Genomic DNA, 23,878 nt, shown 5'->3' with positions numbered 1-23,878 from the left:
GTTTTATTACAATAAATGTTTGAATGAATATGGGACACTTGCTGCTTGGAAGTTTATTTAGATTGTTTTGCTATTCCTCACACAGGGCCTGATTCTATGAGGAATAAAGTATCCCTTGAGAAATTTGGAGCACCCTGAACTTCCTCTGATTTCAGCAAAAGTTGAGGGTACTCAGTGCCTCTAAGGATTGGGTCGATGAAACCAGAATCCTGTGTTTGTGATATCACAGGAAAATTACTAATTGCAATGTTACAGAGGACTGTAACTTACAATAATTAGCAAGCAGATTTTTTTATAAGTGTTCATAGTAATAAAAAGAGTGAAAGAAGGACAATACAGAAAATATGTATACCATAGAAGTTTTCTAGGGAGCATCAGAGAGGGTCTAAACAATTCTTAAAAAATCATAAAATCCAAACTTCACATAAGCCCCTCACTTCACTCTGAAAAAGTTGCTCGGGGACCTAACCAGACAGTTAATATGCTGACTTTAATTTCCACCGGCCTATAATGAAGATGGAGCAGTACCAGAAATGGTAAAGAAGGATGTGGAATGGAAAAGCTGCAGAAAAAAAATGCTATAATGGTGTCATCTGATGATAAAGGTAACATGTTTCAGGACACCCAGAGTCAGGACTCATGACCTTTGCTGTTTCTTGCTCTTCCATTGATTTGTTATGTGGCATTGGGCAAATCACTCAATTTACATCTGCCTCAGTTTCCTATCCTAGATGTATTGTAAGGTTTATTGTATACCTAATACATAGAGATAGTACTAGATACACATAGGATAGTACTACATACACATAGTACACAGAGTGACAGTTGCAGAGATGAAAAGCATTTTTATCAACATGCATGTACAGTATCATTTGGACAAACAAAATTAAAATAGTACTTTCTAAGCATACTCCTGCGGTCAGAATCCAATCTTGTTTTGCAGTAAACATATCCAGACAATTTACAATTGTTGATGTATTGAGTGCTTCTCACAATTTCTGTAGTATCATTCATTGTGCTATATCACTGTACTGAATTATCAAATTAAATTGTCTTTACATTTTATTTCAAGTGATTAGGGCAAAAAAGAATACGGAATTACAGAAGATCACACATCAAATTGTTAGGAAACGTTTCCCACCCTTAGACTGGCAGGTGAATCTCCTATAGTTAAGATTGTAAACACTTCCATTATAAAAACTTGTTTAATTCTGTATAATAATAGTAGCTCTTCCCATACCCAACCTTAACGACAGTGGCTTTTTGAAGCCCAACAGTTGAATACTTCTGCGATTCATACTGAATGGGTTCCTTGCAGGATCATTTACCTTTAGGCCCTGGTTCCTCATCATGCACTTGGTTCCAATAGAATTTCCTTCCTCCTTTGTTCTCATGGAAGCTGCACCAGCACTTTATTTTATTTATCTAGAGGTATCTCTGTGCAGCATCCCTCTTGATGGCCTTTCTCATAATAATACTTAAATCTAAATTCTGCCAGGATTTACATCCAGTGAAAATCCTACATGTTTAATTGGTGTTCTCACTTGGGATTCTGAAAATTGTAGAGTTGTCTCCAAGTCAGCCTTTAAAATAATTTGGGGGAAAGCAGGGCTTGCTGAGTCTTAGACCAGGCGTGACTGACAAAATCAAACCATTTCAAATTAAGTCCCATCACGTTTACATCTTGTGAACTTTGCCAGCTCTGTTCTTTTTGCTTGAACTGAGCCAGTGAGCACAGTATTCTTAGACAGTTTTTGGTGTTGAATGTTCTGAGGGTGCTAGAAATCAAAGGAAAATGAGTGAACAGATTTACTTGATATAATTTAATTTTCTGATTGTGAATTTACAGCTCAAGAATTGTCTACAGAGTGCATAGATCAGATATAAGATGCCTCTTTAAACATAACACATAATAAAGCTTCCTCCTTGCACAAAGTGACTCAGATGGTTTCCCTGGGATTCCTGCATACTTGGACTTCTCTTTAACTGTATGAAATCTGTGGGGGTAGTACCATTTAGTGCCACATCATAGCACCATGCCAGCATCCTATGTTTGTCTACACTACAGTGGTCAGTCGACAGATACTTTCCAAAAAAATTTGTCAACAGATTGTGGCCACACATGAAAGCGGATTGCTCTGTCGATATGCTGTCGACAGTGGCCAGACTGCCCAGCTGCTATTGACAAAATGGCCAAACAGAAGCACAGGAGGCAGGGTCTTAGAAGCCCTGTCTGTTCACAGAGGGCCCCTGGAGTGTCCACATTGGCTTTCTGTCAACAGATTCTGTTGAGAAAAGTGTTCTGCCTACTTGGGGAATGGCAAAATGCTGCTGACAGAAGTGCCATGTTCTGTCAAATAGTAACAGAGATAGCCGTGTTAGTCTGTATTCTATCAAAACAAAAAAGCAGTCCGGTAGCACTTTAAAGACTAACAAAATAATTTATTAGGTGGTGAGCTTTTGTGGGACAGACCCATTGTTTTGTTAGCCTTTAAAGTGCTACTGGACTGCTTTTATGTTCTGTCAATTTACTGTTGACAGACCGCATTTGTAATATGGACGCTCCACAAGTTTTGTCGACAAAATGTCAGGTTTGTCAACAAAAATCTCTAATGTAGATGTAGCTCCAATATAACATGATGAAAGCTCCTTATAGGTCCATGCAGAATAAGCTGCACAGGAAGTTCCAAGTATGTTATTGGGTCAGACAAAGGCCAGGGAGACAGGATAGATGTGTTATGAACATAATTCTGTCCCAGGTGTTCTGCAGGGAATCCTCCAGGGGATCAAAGCTAGTAGTCTTCAGAAAAAGCCATATCAACGCAATTTGTACTGACAGATGGTATGTGATTGCCACAGGGGGCTGGAAGCAGTGAGTACACGTAGCCCCCTGGATTCTGAACGCAGGGGGAAATACAGAGGCAACTGTGTTAAGACATCTGGTCTCTAGCAAATTCAGTGGGACCTAAAGATACTGGGGTTGAACCCTGCACCCATTCTGTGAGAGGAAGGAAATTTTACAATAGAATGACTTAACAGAACTCTAGGAACCTCAAGAGTTTTCCATCCTTAATTGCCCCAAGGGGTTTTTCTATGCTATAAATTGATCTGGCACAGCAGATGGAGCTAACCATATTTTATGGCATGGTGTCTCCAGTGCGTGTTGTATTACCATACCAGAGTGGGCTATATTTTAAGTTCTTTGGGGCATGAACTGTCTCTCACAAAGTGTGCACAGTGCTTAGCACAATGAGGTCCAAATCTCAGCTGCAGGTTGAAAACATTGCCACACTACAAAAAAAGAAAAACTAAAAAAAAAAAAATCTAATTATGTCCTTGATGTATTCTTTATTTTATATTTTCTGGAAAATTGAACCTCCAAAAATTCTCTATATCCATTTTTATATTAAAATAGTTTCAAAAATATGCTTGAGACAAAACATTTATTCCCTTCTGATGGATTTTTGTCATTGATTTTACAAAGTACAATTTCTGTTCCAAAACCAGCATTCTGCAGTTGCCTTAGTCATATCGCCTTTGAATTTTGAAAATTAGATGTTAAATCAAATGGTATATTCAGGCCTGATTCTGCAAACACTTAGGCATGTGCTTAATTCTGAGCTTATGAACAGTGCCTTTGGAACCACTGAGATTACTCACCTGGTTAAATTTAAGTACATGCCTAAAGACTTGCAGGATCATGGCTTTAAAGTTTAGATTGCTGTCATCTTGTATGCAGAGTAAAAATATTACAGAAGTTCCACAAATTTTATGTGAATCACTATTTGTTTTAAAGGGCCCACTGTAGTTTGATGGCTAAAAAGCATAAGATATGTGTCCACCAAATTAAACATAATATGGTATTCAAATAATGAGATTGCTTGTGTGGCTGAACCATCTAGTAAAAAGAGAGATACCTCTATGCAACAGGGGAAAACTGCTTCTTGTTATTTGGAAAAAGGCTTTTAATTAAATAAATTATCAGTCCTTTTTCACTGAAACAAAGTCATTGCTCTATGGACAAATACCAAGGGCTCACTGAACACAATAGGAGTTTTTCCATTCACTTCAACAGGTATTGTAGCACACTCTAAAAGAGTGCTGGTCACCTATGCCCTAACAAGTTTCACCTTATTCATTTCATTTGCAAATAAGGGAGAGGAAGCATGTTCTAGCAGCTGAATTGCTGATCTGGGAATCATGTCACAAATTTGCTGCATGTCACATCATTTCTCTGTGTTTCGGCTTCCCGGTATACAAAAGGGTATACTTACAAGGTTGCTGTGAATCTTAATTCATCTATGCTTGTAAAGTTCTTTCAGATCTTAGATGTTCAAGTGCAGTGTTTTATACAAGCAGAAGGACATTCAACTCAGATTGTGCATTCTCATCCATCCAACATGCTAGAAGGGTAGAAAGATGTTTCTCCACAATGAGCTGTTACCAACTAATAAAGTCCAAGAAAAATAGTAACATTATTTATATTTTTGTTTTTTATATATTTAATTTTATAAACATCCATGTCACTTAACGTACATATAAAAGACAGTTGTCATGAAAACTTGCAATATAGGTTCTAACTCTGTGACACAACCCACCAATGACACTCCTCACAGATGCGTGTGTCTGTCTCCAGCAGATCACGGGGCAGGAGGCTGAAAAATAACTTCTTGTGCCCTGACATTATATACATTGGAAAGACTGGGCAAAGAATAAATGGACACAGAGCAGACATCAAGAAACTCCATACACATAAGCTGATCAGTGAACACTTCGATGGAGTGGGCCATTCTGTTAAAGACCTGAGAACTGTGTCCTGGAACAAAAAGAATTTAACAACAGATTAGAGTGAGACATTTGTGAGCTAGGGACATATTCAAATTTGATTCATTAACACATGGTATGAACAAAGACATCAATTGCCTCGTGCATTACAAGGACTGCTTCCCTTCCTTTGATGCTTGTAATTATCACAGACAGAACAATTAACATCCCACATGCCCGCCCCCTTCTTTCAATCCTATTTGATTTGTCAGTTTTTCATTGCAATTTTTTTGGTCCTCTGGACTTATAAATGTCAGTCTGTATTGGAAATGAAATTAATCTGATGAAGTGAGTCTGTCCCACGAAAGCTCATAGCCGAATAAATCATTTTGTTAGTCTTTAAAGTGCTACATTTCAGCTGCTTTGTTTTGTTGAGGGACGTTTGCACTCAAGGTAAGGAAGAGGAAATGAAAAATGGAGCTCATACAGGGAAAACATTATGTATTGTACTTGTTTGGTAGGTTGTAGTCTATGTTTCATGGGGGTTCTGAGTTTAACATACTAATCTAATTACAATTATGTTAGTATGTAAAAAAAGCTTGAGTCACTGCATCTGATGTTTCTGTCAAGATTCAAAATTAACCAAATGAGTCACTAAATCTGGTATTTCCAGAAAGATTCAAAATTAAATTGAATGCTACACTTCAAAAGAGGATTGTGCTTTTCATATTTATCTTTTACAACCCCTCCCTAGATCAGAAACAGAAAATTTTTCCAAGGCAATGCTGTCAAATTAAAAGTTTAAATCAGATTGTTATTGGGGCCTGGAAACTTTAGTTTGTCTGAACATTTTCTCCAGTGTTCTATAAAAGAATGATGGCTCTGATCGTGTACTGCTGTGAGAGTAGGATACAGTAAAATGGCCTCACGTTCGTTCTCAACAAATGTTCTCATTGTGTCTGTTATCAAACTGCAATCAGATTTTAAAAGAAACCTATGTGGATTTAAAAAGAAACCAATCCTACACACTTGGAAATCAACAAGTAGTCTCTCATTAATGACTTCCATAAAAGTAGGATTGAGCTTTCAAATATTAGCGCCCAGATTTGCAGTTATTTAGATACCTACCTCCTAATAAATTGAATGGGGATTTAAGTTAAGCACCTAAGTACTGCTGATATAAAACCTTTGCTTGATAGGATATGAAGTGTAATGGAAAGTCGAGGGCAAACCCTCTTGAACCACAGTAAGATTGTGTAAGTTTCAGTCTGCACTTAAAAGTTAGGTTGACACAGCTGCGGTGCTCAGGACTATGAAAAATCCACATCCCCATGTGCCATAATTATGCTAACCTAGCCCCCACTGTAGGCACAGCTAGGTTGATGGATGAATGCTTCTATCACCCTTGTTACCAGTGCTTGGGGAGGCACAATTTCTACAAAGATTGAAAACCCCCTTCCATTGCTGTAGTCTGCATTAATGCAATGCAGTTACAGTGGGATAGTCACAGGACCATAGCTATGCCTCTGTAGTATAGACATGGCCAAAAATAGGTGGCAAGAGCTAGATTCGTAAGGTGCATCTTCCCGCAGATTTGCTAGCCTGAGTGTTGAAACTACTGTAAACTCTTTCATATCTGGCATCCTATCATCCAGAACTCTCAAATAACTGGCATTTTAACCATAAGTAAATTTTAGTTACATTTTTTCATAAGTACAGTATAGTAAAAGTAAATACAGCAAATACAGTATAAATTTACCGTGTACAATACTACTGTTGGTAAACTACTCTGCATATGTTTTTGTTTTTGTTTGTGTCTTGTTTTTCTTTAGTGTTTTGCACTGCTAGATATACTTCTCTATCCAGAATATTTGAATATCTGGCAACCTGCTGATCCCAGGGTTGCTGAATATAAATGAATTTACTGTATTTGGCTTTTAACTTGACTTAGCAATTCCAGTTAAAACTTGTAGTGCAGTTAACTTTTTAATTTATTAACTTGTAGTTAATTCACTAGACTGAATTAAAAGCTGAGTTGCAGTGTCTTCACTGTTTGAACCCATTCACTGACCCAAGTTATGACCACGCCTTTTCTTCTCAAGCAAAGACAGACCCATAGATTTTTATAGTCAGAAGGGAACCATTAGATCATCTACCTTACCTCTTGAATTTCACACACCTTGCCGTTCCCTAGGCACCTCTGTCTCTAGTTCAGTTAAATGAGCGGATGAAGTGAGGGAAAAGACAGGACTAGAACTGAAGTAGTGCCACTCATTAACACTTCCCTAATTTTTGTACACAGTTACTGGGGTGGGCATTTTGCAGAATAAATCTGAATAAATGACTACTGGAAAAAAGATCAAAATTCATGCAAGTTTTTCTTGTGTATTATATAGGCATTAATTCAATCCCTGAGTACAACAGAAGAGTTTGTATTTACTTTGTGATCCTTGTGGTTCTGCCAAGCTTATTTTTCCTGGCAAAATGATACTCTATCAGAAAGAGTGTCATCCTGAAGCTAGGGAGAGACGGAAATACAGGGGACTGTGAAGGGCCAATGTTGCTCAGCCACATTTGGTAAGGTGAATGCTAAGCAGATGCACAGAGGGACTCCGCTGTTTGCACCTCAGAACTGGTCTTTATTCTTTCCCCTCTCTGCATATGCCACATCTGAAGGTGGAGGGAGAGAGGCAGGTTGGAGTAGGAATGCTCACAGGCTGTGTCTAGACTGCAGGCTTCTGTCGACAGAAGTTTTGTTGGAGAACACGCGTGCTGACTGCAGATCCATTGGCAGAGATCTGTACACCTTGTTCCATGAGCAAGAAGGGGTGTCTAGGAAAAGGGGGGCATTTCTGACATTTGGCTCCTTTGTTGCTGACACAGTTCCCAGATAATAGCTAGGCTGTTAGCATCAACTCATGAAGCCTCTTTCTAGCTCCACCTTTTTATAGGTGAATTCTGTCAGCACATACTGCTTAATTTCCTTGCCTGTGGCAAACCAAAGCAAGCAGTCCTGTAGCAACTTAAAAGACTAACATTTTTATTTATTAGGTAATGAGCTTTCATGGGTGAGACCCTCTTCTTCACATTATGGAGCAGAACTGAGAAATCAGTGAAATATAAAAAGCAAGGTGGCGGGGGGAGAAAGAAGGGGGATGAAAAAGAAAAGAAGACAGGGAGGAGGAGAGGGACCAGGGAATCACTTATCATTAAGAGGACCTCTGGGGAGAGTAAATTAAGTGGGATGTCTGCAATTCCTGCAAATACTGAAGGTGGGGAAATTGTCCTTGTAATATGCAAGATAATTGAGATCCTTGTTGAGTCCCTGGTAACAGGCACCAAACCTGCAAATGAATTCCAATTCAGATGTCTCCCTTTGCAATCTGGTTTTAAAACCTCTTTGTAACAATACACTTACCCTAAGGTCCATTATAGTGTGTCCTGCAAGATTAAAATACTCACCTAAGGGTTTATGTATATTCAAATGCCTGACATCTGATTTGCGTCCTTTTATCCTTTGCTGTAGGGACTGTCCAGTTTGTCCAATATACATGGCAGAAGGGCATTGCTTGTACATTATGGCACATATCACATTAGAGCAAGTGCAGGTGTATTAGCCCCTGATGGGGTGGCTGATGTGGTTAGATCCAGTGATGGTGTCTCTAGTATAGTTACATGGACAGAGCTGGCAATGGGGTTTGTTGCATGGAAAGGTTCCAGGGTTAGTGTTTCTGTGGTATGGTGTGTGGCTGCTAGTAAGAATTTTCTTGAGGTTGGGTGGCTGTCTGTAGGAAAGAAAAGGCCTGTCACCTGGGGCCTGGGAGAGTGAGGGATCATGTTCCAATATAGGTTGTAGATTGTCAATAACGTGCTGGAGGGTCTGAGTTGAGGGCTGTAGACGATAAATGGTGTTCTGCTGTTTATCTCTTGGGCCTCTCTAGATGTAGCAGGCTTCTGGGTACTCATCTGCCCCTGTCAATCTGTTTCTTTACTTCCCGGGTAGGGAATGTATGGTAGAGATCTTGTAGTTTTTTTGTCTCTGTTAGTTGGATTGGAGCAGATACAGTTGTATTTAGGGATTGACTGTAAACAATGAATAGTGTGATGTGTCCTGGATGGAAGCTGGAGGCATGTAGGAAAGAGTAGTGGTCAGTGGGTTTCCAGTATAGAGTAGTATAAGTACAGTAATTTGTACTGTGGTGTCCAGGAAATGGATCTCTTATGTGGAATAGTCAAGGCTGAGATTGATAGTGGAGTACAAATTTTTGAAATCCCTGTGGGATTTATTTTCAGGCCTCACTACAGCACTACTAGGCCAGTGGGAAACTCATAAAGTAAGGGATGGATGGTGTAAAAATTCCTGAAAATGTCACTGTTCTCTCAGAGGTTCCAATTCAAAAGTTCTACTGTGCATGAGATGAAGACAACCCTAGAACTGAATTAAAGGAAAAAAGTAGGCCTGATCCATTTATCTTTGCAATCAGTGAGAGGTTTGCTGCTGAGCTCAGCAGGAGCAGGATTGGGCCCAGTGACACTGCTTATACAATTCCTTTCATAAAGGTATGTTTACTTCAAAAAAAGATTACACCCATATACTCAGGTTGGTGATTGAGGCTTTTTGTCTACAACCACTGGGGCACCTGCGTGCCTATTATAAGGATGCAGACATAAATGAAATAAACATTTTTTTAAATGCTACCATGACCTACAATTCTGTAAAACAACAATCTCAGTATTTCTAAATACAGTGGGCCCAACTCCTTGCTGACATATAAGGTGATTTCAACAGGATTTCACAGAACATATGAGAAATCTTTTAGAGAACTTAAAGTCTAAACTTCCCTTTTTGAACAGGAGGCAAATCAGTTATGAATATGATCCTCCAAATATACATTTGACCATTAATCTGTAAATCTCCTTTGCTTCAAATTCCTGTTTGTAAAAAGAACAAAACAATTAGCAGGTAAAAAGTCAGGGGCCAGATCCTTAGCTGGTGGATATCAGTATAGTTTCCTTTTAAATCAATGGAGCTATGCCAATTTACACTAGTGGTAATCTGGCACATCTCTAGTATCAGCTATTAACATCAAAGGGGTGATTTTTATATGCTTGGAAAAGTCATACAGTTCTAAAAATAAAGTTAGAAGAGGGGACTGCCACAGATTAGAAGTGTCAAATGGAGCTCCTCTGTTTTCAAACAAGCCAACAGTCCTTTCTCCAGCAAAACTCGCTGTGAAACGTTGACCACAACACTATAAATTAAGAATGGAATGATAATCTTAACTGTGACTTTCCTGGCTTTCAACTGCTATGACCCTGATATCATTTCAATGTGTATTTACCTAAACATTTTACAATTTCTCAGATAAAAGGTCACACATCTTGGCTTACGCTTAGGCAACCTTCTGTATAAATGTTCTTGTGTCTGTAGTGAAAAGATTTTCTTCTTGAAAGATGTCGGGCATGACAGAATTGGATATTGTGCCATGTTTTACTTTGATCAGCTTCCACTCATGGGAAAATTGCTAAATACAAGTATGCTTCATCTAAACTCTTTTATTAGAAACAGAACTTAGAGAAAAGAAGAAAGTGGGACTCTGGTTAAATATGCCACTGAACAGAACTCAATTCTGGAACAGAACATAGATTTTAAACCACACAGGAAAGTCAATGTGAGATCTGCAGAACAGTCCCAAGAGACCCTTCAGATGAATAGTTTATATTTTATATGTGTAACCCTTCTGTTAACGCCAGATGCCTGCCAGAAGGGCCGGGTTCAACTCTTGTGGGGTTTTCCTATCAAGGATACAACCAACCGGCTTGAGCCCCCACCCAGTGGCCTGGGACAATTTCACCCCCGTGCTGGGTGCCTGTAAGGCGGTTCTCCCCGCCCCCTCGCAAGCACAGAGTCTGAGATAGAAATGGCTTGTTTAATGACCGTAACCTACCCCAAGGTTACAGCGACAGATGCAGTATATCTCAGCACAGAAGAGACAAAACCCCTTTTACCCAGATACCATCCCCATATGCAGTAGAACCCAGTCTCTTGCTGGGCTCTTGGCCCTTTTCCACACACACACAGTTACAGGGTGTACCCTCGGCAGTGCAGTCCCAAACTCAAAGCCCACAGATACATCACCAGGGCAATACTAGCTGTCCACTTGTCTGTAGCCTCTCCTTGCTGTCACCAGCCGTCTGCCAGTCGCTGTCATCTGCCGCCATTCCTACCGACCGCCCGCCGCCGTCTACCGCCGCCACCACTCCTACCGGCTGCCTGCTGGTCGCCGTCATCTACTGCCGCTCCTACCAGCCACCCGCCAGTTGCCGTCGTCTACTGTTGCCACCGCTCCTACCGGCCGCCATCTACCACCGCTCCTACACGCCGCCCGCTGGTCCTGCTGTTGTCCGCTGGTCCTAACCCCACTGCTTGGGACTGCTCTAAGGCAGAACCCAGTGATTTCAGCTCTGTGTGGCCTCAGCTGCCACTCTGTGATTTCAGCTCTTGGTATCTCTAGTGTGGGGTTTCACAAACACCCTAGTATCCAGCTCTATCTTTTAACAGGTGGGGAGAGTTAGTCAAGCCAGGCTTATAGCTATATGGCCAAGGCATAGGCAGGGCCAAGGCACTCAGCAAGCTGGCTCAACCAGTACCCCTCCCCTTTTCTCTCGCAATGCTTTAAACCAGGGAGCCCTGTGTAATCAATGTCTTACGCAGCTAAGGCGACTGCCCTGTCCCCCACAACAACCCAGAGCATTGTTGAGATCTCACAACTCCCGCATTAAGTGTCAGCTTAAATTGTGATTTTACAACTACATGTTTACAATAGACCAAATCTCATGGCTTACTTGCTACCCATTAGGCTTTGCCTGAAAAGGTATCACACATGCACACCTTTTGCATTCTTATGCAGATGACCTCTGGGAGACTCATTCCTCCCAGCCTTCAGCAGCACTGCATTCCTTCTGCCACATTCCCTACATATGATTTCTTTCTCACATTTGGTGTTCAATTGTAAATTACAATATAGTTTCTACATTTCTGTGTCACATACTGCTCTTTCTCTGTGAGGGAGGGCTCATGTACTTAGAAGAGGGCAGTTGTAGCTTCAAGGTTGCTTAGTGTCAAAGGTACAAAAAACTTTCAGTGTTAACATGCAAAAGGAAGTAAATCGTGGAAGTCACAGTATGTTTTTCTGATAAACTATCCTTCGGGCTATAGGGTTCAACTCTGCAGAATTGTCCAAAGCAAACATCACACCAAACCTCACAGAAGCTGTATCTGAGTAAAAATAAAAACTGGTTCTTAAACCTTTTCACTTCTATGTTGATTCTTGGAGGAGAAAAAAGTATCTAGCTAAACAAGAGGTCACCTCTATGAGGCAGCCTTCTTTCATGAGAAGCCACCCACAGACTACTCTTGAAGGCACTGCCTAAAATTCTTGTCTGCCTTTATTAGATCACCTCTGTTAAGCAATCTTTTTACAAAATTTTGCTGACAGCTTAAAGACTTGCTTAAGACAGAATGTTACTATTTGTTACCTGCATGCATTAATTCCTAATGGTCAACTGGAGCAGTGATAAAACACATCTCTAGTATCTACTATCATATATATATTATTTTTGTGTGTCTGTCTATCTGTCTGTCCAACTAAAGTTCTACCAAAACAAAAAGCAGTCAAGTAGCACTTTAAAGACTAGCAAAAAAGTTTATTAGGTGAGCTTTCGTGGGACAGACCCATTTCTTCAGACCACAGCCAGACCAGAACAGACTCAATATTGTCTGTTCTGGTCTGGCTATGGTCTGAAGAAGTGGGTCTGTCCCACGAAAGCTCACCTAATAAACTTTTTTGCTAGTCTTTTAAGTGCTACTTGACTGCTTTTTGTTTTGATAGTGTATAGACTAGCACGGCTTCCTCTCTGTTACTATTAAAGTTCTGCCATATTCCTACCCCACACCCCCATGCTGTGCCAGCCCCAGCCACTCCCCTGACCAGCACAGGGCCCATCCCACTCCCTGAATGGAGCCCTCTCTGCACCATGCCAGCCCCTCCCCCACCCAGTGCAGAGCATCCCCCACACACCCTGCCAGCCCCTGCCACTTCCCTGGCCAGTGCAAGGCCTGAGCCAGTCCCCCCCCCCAATGAAGCCCACCCACCATGCTAGCTCCAGCCCCTCCCCTGGGCAGAGTAGGGCCCGGCACAGCCCCTGCAACAGAGCCCCTCCCCTGGCCCATGCAGGGCATGGCCCAGCCTGCAATGGAGCCTTCCCCACACCATGCCAGCCCCAGCCCCAGCTAGAACAGTGCCTGGCCCAGCACCCCCCAATGGAGCCCTGACCCCACATTTGCCAACGGGGGCCTGGCCCATATACTTTGGATGTGTATTACAAGAAATTTATGTCTACAACTTTCTTACAGCCCAACTTCTGCTTGCAAGCAGAGCTGCAACTAGTAAAAAGTAATAAAACAGGATTGTGAACTTACGAGTAAGGATCACACACCATTTAAATAAACAGACATAAGTTAGAAAATCAGGCAGTTTGTTTCACTACTCAGCAAAGATTTAATTGCTTACTGCTGTAGCAAAGTTTGATGTACTTGTGATTGCCTTAGTTTTACAAAATGTACTATCATGAGTTTGCTGAGCCTGCTTCCAAGGAAGACAGTGGAACTAAAGATAATTAATAATACCATAAAACTAAGCTTGACAAAACTAGCAAAATGTATTTTGTGTATAAATTGCCTTGATTAATTTCTTTGTTTTCTTCACTTATTAATTTGCAAAATCCATTCATAAGCAATAGCTCTACCATCTTCAGAGCAAATTAGAGAGATTCTTCTGTCACTGCTTTCATCTTAGGTCTATTTCTACTTATATAGCAGCAATCTTTATTTGCTGCAATGGGAGTTTCACTCAGGTAAGTAGAACAGAACTGGGACATTTATTTTTCTCTTTATAATTTTATACTCCCATAATTTACTATAGTTATAATCAAGGCTTTCTTTCTGGTGCAACACACTGGAACAGAGTTCCAACACCTTTCTTCTGTTAGAACACCAGAAAAATTTTCACCGCTGGTTTTGCAAAAGTGCAGGCACCAGGGCAGGAGCCCCCGCTGTGCAGACTGGGGCAGGAGACTCCGCTGGTCCTTCAGTAGTGCAGGGACTGGGGCAGCAGCCCCCCGCCAGCCCAGGCAGGAGCCCCCGTCAGTCCTGCAGCAGCTCAAGGACCCAGCAGGATCCCCCACCGCCCTGCAGCAGCATGTGGACCAGGACATTAAAAGTGAACACCCTAACCCCTATTCGGAATCATCAGATTTGAGTTCCGGCACTTTTTTTTTCTAAAAAAAAAAAAAAAGCACTGGTTATAATGACCAACAGGGAGGGAGACCCAGATTCTGAGGTGGAAACCCTTTCAGCTGATGATTACACTACCATCTGATGATTACACTACCAGGAAAATCTTTTCTAATGGGTCTGTTTTGCTTGTACATAACATTTGTTAGGTCTCCCTCCTACTAGACAGGGAGTCACTTCAGAATGCAAAGCCTCCAACCACTCTTAAGTCAACAAACCCTCATTTTCAGAAATATATGCATTCACCTGTGCATGCAGTTACTAAGATTGTGTGTGCATTAGCCAGGTACAAGTCTAACTAGTCTTGTGGATACACATTTAATTGCATGCACGCACATTTCCAAACAGGTACCTGTGATCTGCTAAATTCTTGCCATTTATCATCTAGGCAGAACCCACTAGCATTAAAAAGAATATGTATGTAATTAGAATGCAGTCATTGTAATCCTTTATTAAATACACGGAGGACATCCCAAGTAAACTGGAAAATCTTACTAGTGTCTTCCTTTACCAGTATAAGTTTTTGATGTTAACTGTAATAAGTTTTAAACATGTACATATTTTGTATTATAATAGCACCTGGTGCTCTGTGGAATTTTCTGTAGAGCCTGATATATAAGTTCAACCTTCTACTAAATACCTATATTTATTTCAATAAAAAGACCCATAAACTATTTAAAACTTCTTATACAGAGCAGCTGGTCTGTGCATTAGCTTTGCTTCATTTGAATTCTTTAAAAACAAATTACTTAGTTTACTAACAAATAAGGTGGTCTAACCCTGAAGTCCTCTTGCATTCATAATTCCCACTGAAGTAATTAGAAATTTTGGGTGCATGAGAACTGCAGAATGAATGAAGCTCTAACAACATTTATCTTATTGTACATTTGTGTACACAGGACACAATTTATCTTACTTTTGAATAAGTAAGTTCATCTCTTGTGTCCACTATTACTACAAAAAAGTTTTAAGTTATTATGGATATGGAAACACAAATTTTGTTCTTTATGTTATTTATCTATTTATTTTAATTGATCAGTATCTCCCTCAAATTTCAGGCATTTCACAATTTAAAAGTATTTATTATAATATTGCAAACTACACTGAACTAACTGATCAGCCCAGATGTATAATAAAGTTTAGACTTTCCAAAATAATGATTCCAACATAATATCAATATACCCCATCCCATTAACCACTCAGTTCCCAAATATTTGAGAAAAATATATGAGCTAAACACAGAAAGAAGGTGCAATATTTATAGAGAACTTTCTGAATTATTTACTAATCATTAAGACCCTCCAAAATCTGCAAAGCACTTAAATGGACTGGGACAACTCATGAGTTGAAAATTAAGTATTCAATTAAATACTTTCCTGAATCTGGTCCTATATTACTTAATTAAAGTTACTGGTCTCTTGCCAAATTCCAAATTAAATGTTTACACTTAGGAAAGCGCTATCTAAAATAGAGTATAAGAACTTTAGGGACTATCTATTTGCAGGCAAACTTTGGGGGAAGGACTGTCTTTTAAGATATAGATACAGTGTGGGACACCATGGGACCCTGATTCCTGCTTGGGAATGCTAAATATTACTGCAACACAAATATTGAATAATTATGTGATTGTGCAGCACCCACACAATAAGAAGCCACCCCTCTGATCGGGCCACCTGGGGTGCTAAGTTTGTAACTTAATTAAAATATCTAACAAAATATTTAATGACAGCACTTTTGATCTGTGGCACCCCAGATGTTTCACAATAGAAAGTAAAATTATTTTTACAAAGAGAAAGTAGACAAAAAATGTGTGTGTGCATGTGCGTGCGCGCACACACACACACACAAACTCCAAACAAATAAAAACCTACAACCAGCCCATATCAGCTGACTTAATCTCATGGTACTTTGGCTGTGGGCTGATTTCTAGGTTTGGGCTGCAACCCAGGTGATAGGCACCTGCAGGGACGTAGGCACCTGCAGACCCGGGCCCAATCCCAGAAATTAGCATAGCAATGAAACATCCTCTCAGCTTGAGCTCTGCAAGCCACATCAACTGGCATGGTCCAGACAAGGATTTTTTCTTCACCCTGTAGTGTAAACGTACACTGTATCTCTTTACCCCCATCTCACCATGGCAAAATAGAGAGAGAGGGAAATTGTCCAAAAGATCCCCAAGATTACACAGAAGATCAAGGGCAGGGGTAAGAATATAACCCAGATTTTCTGAGTCTCACTTCACTGTCCTGTACAGTGGGTCATACCATTTGACTGCAGATGCCAGTGCTAAATAATACATCAAAATGTTTAGGGCCCATTACTTGATTGCATAGACCCAGCAACCGGTTATGACATGAGGATCTGCAGTAGGCAACTGGGGTGGGGGGAGGTTGGAGTCAGCCTTTCCCACTGAGAAAAATTTATAGAGTCATTCCAGTAATGCAGCCTTAGAAGTTCCCACCGAAGCCCCCACTATCCCACTGAAGCCCCCACTATTTATATACACTCTTTCTCCTCCCCTCCCTGGTAAACTCCTGCCCATCCCTGTCAAACTGTCTACTGCGACACATACAGAGACCCTACAGCATGTCATCTTGAAGATCTGCATCCCCAATGGGGGCTTTAAACTGTGTTTTCTCCCTCCTAGGCAGTGGATCTCCTTTTGTTTTACATCTTTGTCCAGGGGTTCCATGCGCCTGGAGAAGGATCAGGGTTTGCACTCGTTATGCAGACGACAGCAGAATGCTTTTGCATTTTCATTTAAACTTTTCCCATTTAAAAAAGCTGCATCCAGACATTTTTGTTTCATTTTCCTTATGCCTTGTCCTTTCCTGCTGGACAATTCACAGTACAATTAAAGCCACAAAACAAGTCAGCATTGTCAAGAAACTGAAAGTTAAGATGCACGCATGTGTCCTTCTTACAGAAACTCTCACCTACAGAGGGCAAAGGGGCACTATGGTCATCTGACCAGAAGATGAAATGTCAGCCTTGACTTTGCCAGAGATTGTTAATCTGTATTGGAGATTACAGTTATTTAACATGAATATGGATCTAAAAATTAACTTGTTGTAATGCTTAAAATATATTATTGTAATTATTCCAGTAGATTATAAATTACACATTTACATACAGGTAGGAATCATGGGTATGTCTGATATGATAATGTCTGAAGATTTGTAGTGTGTGTGTGTGTGTGAGAGAGAGAGAGAGAGAGAGAGAGAGAGTGCACGGGTGTGTGATTGGGTGTATGTTTTTGTGTTGGATCCCTTATTGTACTAGGCATTAGAGTGAAACCTGGATCTCCAGCAAACAATTCCCATCTTAAAATATTCCCTTCCACTAAATTTTGAATAATTATGAACTATCACGGGAGGGATTGCTCAGTGGTTTGAGCATTGAGCTCAATCCTTGAGGAGGCCATTTAGGGATTGGGACAAATAGATATGCTTGGTCCTGCCAAGAGGGCAGGAGACTGGACTAGATGACCTCCCAGAGTCCCTTCCAGCTGTAAGAGATGTATATCTCCAATTGTGTGTGTGTGTGTATATATATATACACATAAATATTTAGTGAGGGGATCTTTCTGTTTACTTCAATTTAATTAGACATGTAGGTAGTTGATTAAGGGTTCAACAGTGATGTTTTTGCAGACACGTAATCCCAAACTCAGTCTATGTTTGTGACTGCTTCTACTAACTTAAAACGATTATGCAGGACCCCAAAATGGAAAATGTGCTGGGTGTGAGGAGCTCTGACCAAAGAGTGATGGTAGTCTTTTCAGTGGGCATAATGGTACTTTTGGAGGTGGTATAGTGTATTTGGTCATTTTATAAGAAGTGGATCTTTCCACACTGGACTTTAGTAACTCCTGAGGAGACTTTCACATGGAATTTTCTTTGCTGATTACTGACTAGATAGACCATACCAGCTCCAAAGGAGTATTCACAGACCACTGCGATATTCATGCATGCAAAGTCCATGTAATAAAAACCTCAGAAAGGGTTTTAGAAGAAGGAAACAACAAATTGGCTCATTCAGCCAAAGAGCAAAACCATCTGCCCTTGATTTTTTTTTCAAACACTAAACTTACAATAAGCCAAAATCTGGTGTCTTTAATGAAATAAAACACCCACCTAAGTCAATAGGATTTTTAGGCCACAATGTTTGGTCTATGAGTAAATAAATCTACTTCCATCCCTGTCAGGTAGGTAAACACAGTATTATTATCTCCATCTCACAGATGGTCAAACTTAGCAATGCAGGATAAAATTATGTGTCAAAACTCAGGGAGCTTGGAAGCTCAAGAGGCAGGTCTCAGAGGACCAAGGGAGAAAATAACAGGAAAAAGGGAACAGAAAGAAGAAAGAAGAATGGCAGGGAGATTAGGGAGACAAGTGGGAGAAAAGAGAGAAGTGGAAGGATGGGAAATAGAGAAGAGATAAGTGGCCAGAAGAAAAGGAGAAGTTGTTGTAGTCAGGAAATAGGGAAGAGTGCTATTGCTCAAACATACAGCAAAATAGAGTCCAGGAAAAGAGAGAATATATGAAAAGGAGATAAAATAAGAAAGGATGAAAATGAAGTTGGAGAGAATGAAAACAGAGATGGAAATAGAGACAGTCAATAAGGGAATATAAACAGAGAGAGTGGGAAGAAAGAAAAGAGGATGCCCACAATTCTGACGTGACCAAATCTTGTTTTCAAATATTTTATTGCTAATAATAGAAGTGGCAAGAATGCATAACATGCCAAATTTCCCCCTGAGGTGCACATACACAAATTCCCTTGGCTACAGTAGGACAGTATGTAGCACATGGGTAATGTTTGTGTTGCATGCCCCTTTAAGGGATGTCTAAGTTGCATTCTAAATCCTGGCTCATCTGTGGGACCCAGTGTAGTGGACGCGGTGTTTTCAAGTCAGCACCTGAGCATCCACACTGCATGTAAACCTGGGCTTACAATTACTGGACCCAGGTCTCACAGTGGACTAATGTGTTCATACTATAACACACATGTCTTCTGAGTCAGATCTGCAGCTTGAGAAGTGGGTTGGATCAAAATCTTAACGACTTGGGCTTGAGTTTGACTCGCCCTACTTGGCAGGGTCTTAGTGTATGGGTCCTGAGCACTTGCTGAACCAAGTCAGAATTATGTGCATGGATGACAGTAGGGCTTAGGCTTAAACCTGAATCAGAGACGGGGCTTACAGTGCAATGTAGACATACCCTTCTTGGTGGCTGCTACTACTACTGGTACTGCTTCTACTAGGAATTACTACTTTCAGTCAAGCAGTGAAGATCTATGATGGAGAGACAATGGACTCAGGTTTAAATGCTGGTGAAGCCACATTCATTTGATATAGGAATTTGGTGCCAATACAAACTCAAGAACAAATGCAGGAATCTTGCAATACAGCACTAGAACAGAAATATACTGTACAGGAAAAATCATAGCAAAGTGGCTGTTCAACACAGAACTCTAAAATAGCTCCACTGCAAGAGCCTAGTCTGTAATGGTTTCACATTGCTGTAACCCCGCTGAGTTCAACAGAATTGTTCTTCAGTTGTATGTGCAATGGAGGGGAAAATTAGGCCATTTATGTTTATAAGGATATCAAAACCTAACAGCAGTAAAGCCACAAAGGAGTCAAAAAATCAGATTTCATCTAAGAGTTCACTAGGGAGGACGGATACTTAGAAAAGTAAAATGTAAAAGTAAAAATGTGTTTTGTTCATGGTCTTGTCAACAAAACCCAGGACTTGTGCCGACAGTGTTCTGCCACTCCACAATGAGGAATAATGCCTTTGTCAACAGTTTCTGTTGACAAAAAAAGCCATGTAGACACTCCAGGGGTCCCTCTGTTGACAGACAGGACTTCTGGGTCACCAGGCAGCCCTGTCTGCTGTGCTTCTGGTCCACCGTTCTGTCAAGAGAGGGACGGGCAGTCCAGCCACCCTCCATCAACAGAGCGGATTGCTTTTTTGAGTGGATGCACTCTGTCGACAGTTTTGTCAAAAGATAGCTTCCGACAGTAACTTCGGTGGACAGATCACTGGCGTAGCCATAGACCTACTGTTTCAGTTAGATTGATCCCTGTGTTTTCTGGTACAAAGAGGAAACCTAAAAGGATCAGGGAATACTCAGATAGAGGAAGGTGGACATTTTTTTTAAAGTAGAAAAGTAAAACTACCAAAAGTGTTTAAGCATAATGTGCATCTATTGTTTGCTTTAACTTCCTGACATTCTTGATAGCTACATTAGTTTGTATTATGTTGAATCTGGACCCAATCCTACATCCTTTCAGAGGTCAGTGAAAGTTTGAAATTGATTTAAATGGGAGCAGGGTGGGGCCCTGTAAATTAATGAAACTAAATGTAAAAATCTGGTTTCATTTTTATTATAGTTTCATTTTCTTTCTTACTGAGGAATTTCATGACATTGTACATTGAACTAAATTTAAAACATGTATAGTTGCTATGTCTATGTTTTATTCTAAGGGGAGGAGCCCTCTCACCTGAAGGATTTAATAAACAACACACCTATTTTACAGTCAACAGCATTTTTCACATTAAACATATTTCCTTGTCAATGATGATACTAGAAGATACATGACACATAAGCATTCGTCTGATTAGTATATTATACCTGTGAAACAATGTGATCGTGAAATGACAAAACCAGGTGAACAGTAATTACCTTTGTTAGGTATCAGAGGGGTAACCGAGTTAGTCTGTATCTTCAAAACCCAGAAGTCCTGATGAAGACAGATGGATCTGATGAAGCGGGTTTTTGACCACAAGTTTATGCTCCAAAATATCTGTTAATCTATAAGGTGCCACAGGACTGCTTGTTATCTTTGTTAGGTGTTTCTAACCAATCTGAAAGACGAAATGATGGATTTAACCTTTCTAATTGCCCCTATTTGTGTGACATTGCTCTATTTAATTCAAAATGCTCCAAAATATTTCCATGGATAATACAAGTAGTTAAACAACCCTGAGTAGTTGTTAAAGCTCTCTGTATTGCAGCAGGCACCTACTCATGACGATTAAAATTAATATTGCAAAACAACTTCCATAATAATCCATGTTTCCACATGCTCAGAACTTGACACAACGATTACATCTGGGTAAGAAATTCTCCATGTTTGCCCTCTAACTTTTTTGTAAGTCTGAGGAAAGTCCTTCCAGCTGTTTTTGGATGTTGTCTGAGCGAAGAAAACATCCCCATGCTGTATAAACAATTTAACTACAGGGCTACTCCAGAAAAGAACCCTGTCAAAGACAAGTCTCCACAGTCCCCACTAAAGAGTAATATTTTCACCTTGTGTTAAGATAATTTGGTGGGTTTACAAAGATAAACTCTTTTGAAGGGTGTGAACCGGCTGAGTTTTTTTCCAGTGTGTGTAGATGTGTATGTAGTTAAAGAGAGATTACCACTATAAAAGTGCACAGGTAGGTTGTGTGCAGCAATCAGTGTTTCAGGATTTGCCAGGGGTCCAAAAGTGAACAGGTATAGAATAAAGAGCTTGGCAGAATCTATAAAGGGAATATGTCCCATAAGGAACAAACCACCTACACACAGCAAAGATGTTCTAAACTGTACAAGGCAGATTTTCATCCTCCGTCCCTATCACTAAAAACAAGCAGGAAAATAATGCAAAATGCCATTGTTAATCAAGTGTTAAATTTGTGAGGGAGCGATGCAAATGTCATGGCATTTAAAGTTATTCTCAATGTTAGATCGTTCCCCAGGCACAGAGGTAGCCTCTTATTAAGGGAAATGGGTTTTACCCAGGAAAGCTCATGACCTAATACGTTTGTTAGTCTCTAAGGTGCCACAGGACTGCTTGTTATTTGCAGATCTTAAAATAACTCTTGTCCATGAATATATAGTATGTATTTATTGATATATATCATAATATGCATGTACACAGTACATAGAGGGGCAGTTAACGTGACATGAGTGCCTGAGTTTGCAAGTTGCACTCACATTTTTTGTATGATGTTGTATATATATGTGTGCATTTCTGTGTGAATACTGAAGCATAATATATAAAACATGAAACTATGGGTTGCAGTTGTGACTGTTAGCATTTAACTCGTGTTGTTTAAAAAAATAGGATGATGGGATAGGGAAGGAAAGGAAAACCTTCTCCTTCCCTGAAGGCTTAAGCTCTTCTCCCCTCCCCAGCCAGAAGGATGTTGTTAGTTGCCGTGTTTCAGGAAGGATCTTTCGAGCTCCCAGCAGTGTCGGGAAAGGGGCACAAATGAACCCGTCGGACCAGCAGATTCGCATACTGAAGGCTCAGGCGGCGTCCGACCCTGGGGAAACCACAGCCCAGTGACACGGGATCACACCACCAGCTCTTTTGCAAACTACATAAATCCTTCGAAAATTAGCCTCCACCCGACTTGGCTTTTAACGCCGAAAAGCCCCTCTCGCCTCCGCAGCCGGCTCCTAGGAAAAGCCGAGGAAGTGGGGGAAGCACAAGCCGAGCCCGCTCAAAGCTCCCGGGCAGCACGTTCGCGCCGCCTGGGGAGCGGGAATAGAGAAGTGACTTTTCTCCAGAAATCGCGGCGTGCAGCCGCAGCCCGGGGGCGGGGGGTGAGCTCCCTGAGACGTCTGCCCTGCCCAGGGGCAACGCGAGCCTCGGGCAGAGGCGCCCCTCGCCCGTCCCGCAGCCTCCCTGCCTCGCAGCCGCTGGCGAAGGGGCACGGCCGCTTCTGGGAAGGCGCGAGAGCTCAGCTCGGGGCGACGGGGTGTTTGGGGGTGAGGGCGCGAGCCTCAGGCGGGCCGGGGAGGCTGCGCTAAGGCGCGCCGCGGCCGCTCACTCCTCACAGGGGCACGAGGATAGCGAGTCTCACACCCGCCCCCGGCACAGGTGCCTGATGGACTCTTACACATTCGCTCCCCCTTCCCCCCGCCACACCCCATCTAATGGGGGGAGGGGGAGTGAGCCCATTTAAACAGCTCCCCGAAATGACAAGCGACCCCCTAATCCCCCCGCCCCCGTCAGTCACCGCCCGCCCCGGGCGGAGCGGGATGCCAGCGCTCTGGAGTCATGCAGCGGGCTTGGGCACCATTGGCTCATGAGGCTGACACGCAGCAGCGGGAGCTCACACCTGGCGGCTCGCCCGGGCGGCCCTCGTCCTCTTATGGCTCGCGCGCGCGCCTGCCAGCCGGCTCGCTGGCTCCGCCTCCTGGCCGGGCCGGGGGAGTACCTTGCATCACCGCCCCGCGCGCGCTGGCTCCCCCTCCCAGCGCTCCGGGCCCGGCTATTAATAGCATGACATCAGCCCGGGACTCGCAGCCAGAGTAAATACCAGCGCTGCCGCTCGCCTATATAAAGCGGGTGATGCAACCTCTCGGGAGCCAGAGAGCCAGCCGCACGCGGAGCTGGAGCCGCTGCTCGCCAGGCGGCCAACTCGGAACTGCCCGGCAGCCGGCGGCTCAGCGCTCAGTCCCGCTCGGCCTCTCCTGGCGGCGGCCCGGCAGCGTGAGACGAGGCGGGGGGAAGGTAAGGAAGTTCGCAAGGGGCGGGAGAGGGGAACAGCGACCCGGCCGGCTGCTCCGGGCGTGTCCGCGCTCGGCAGCGGCGCGCAGCCGGGGAAGGTGGCCGGCCGGGTGCCGGTGGGCTGCTGGCGAAGGATCGCCCCGCGAACCGCAACCGAAAGGACAAGTTGGCTCCGCCGGAGGAGTTCCGGGCGCTGAGCCGCGCACAGGAGGAGCCTCTCCCGGATCTGCTGCTTGGGAGAC

General features: G+C 42.1%; 1 protein-coding gene across 2 annotated transcripts in view; it reads left to right on the top strand.

Annotated features, from left to right (window-relative positions):
* The window catches only part of ATF3 (activating transcription factor 3), a 37,529-nt gene that overhangs the window by 1,965 nt on the left and 11,686 nt on the right, over positions 1-23,878 (top strand). Inside the window, exon 1 of one of the 2 annotated variants that reach the window (XM_074990001.1) lies at positions 23,485-23,639. The exons of the other annotated variant lie outside the window; for it this stretch is intronic. The gene's annotated coding sequence lies outside the window, so the exon portion shown is untranslated. Of the gene's footprint in view, positions 1-23,484; positions 23,640-23,878 lie in introns of those variants that run through there. 2 annotated transcript variants of the gene reach the window in all.

This window comes from Carettochelys insculpta, chromosome 3 (genome assembly GCF_033958435.1).
Source record: "Carettochelys insculpta isolate YL-2023 chromosome 3, ASM3395843v1, whole genome shotgun sequence".
Classification (NCBI taxonomy): Eukaryota; Metazoa; Chordata; order Testudines; family Carettochelyidae; genus Carettochelys; species Carettochelys insculpta.
This window is presented reverse-complemented; position numbering and strand designations above follow the sequence as displayed.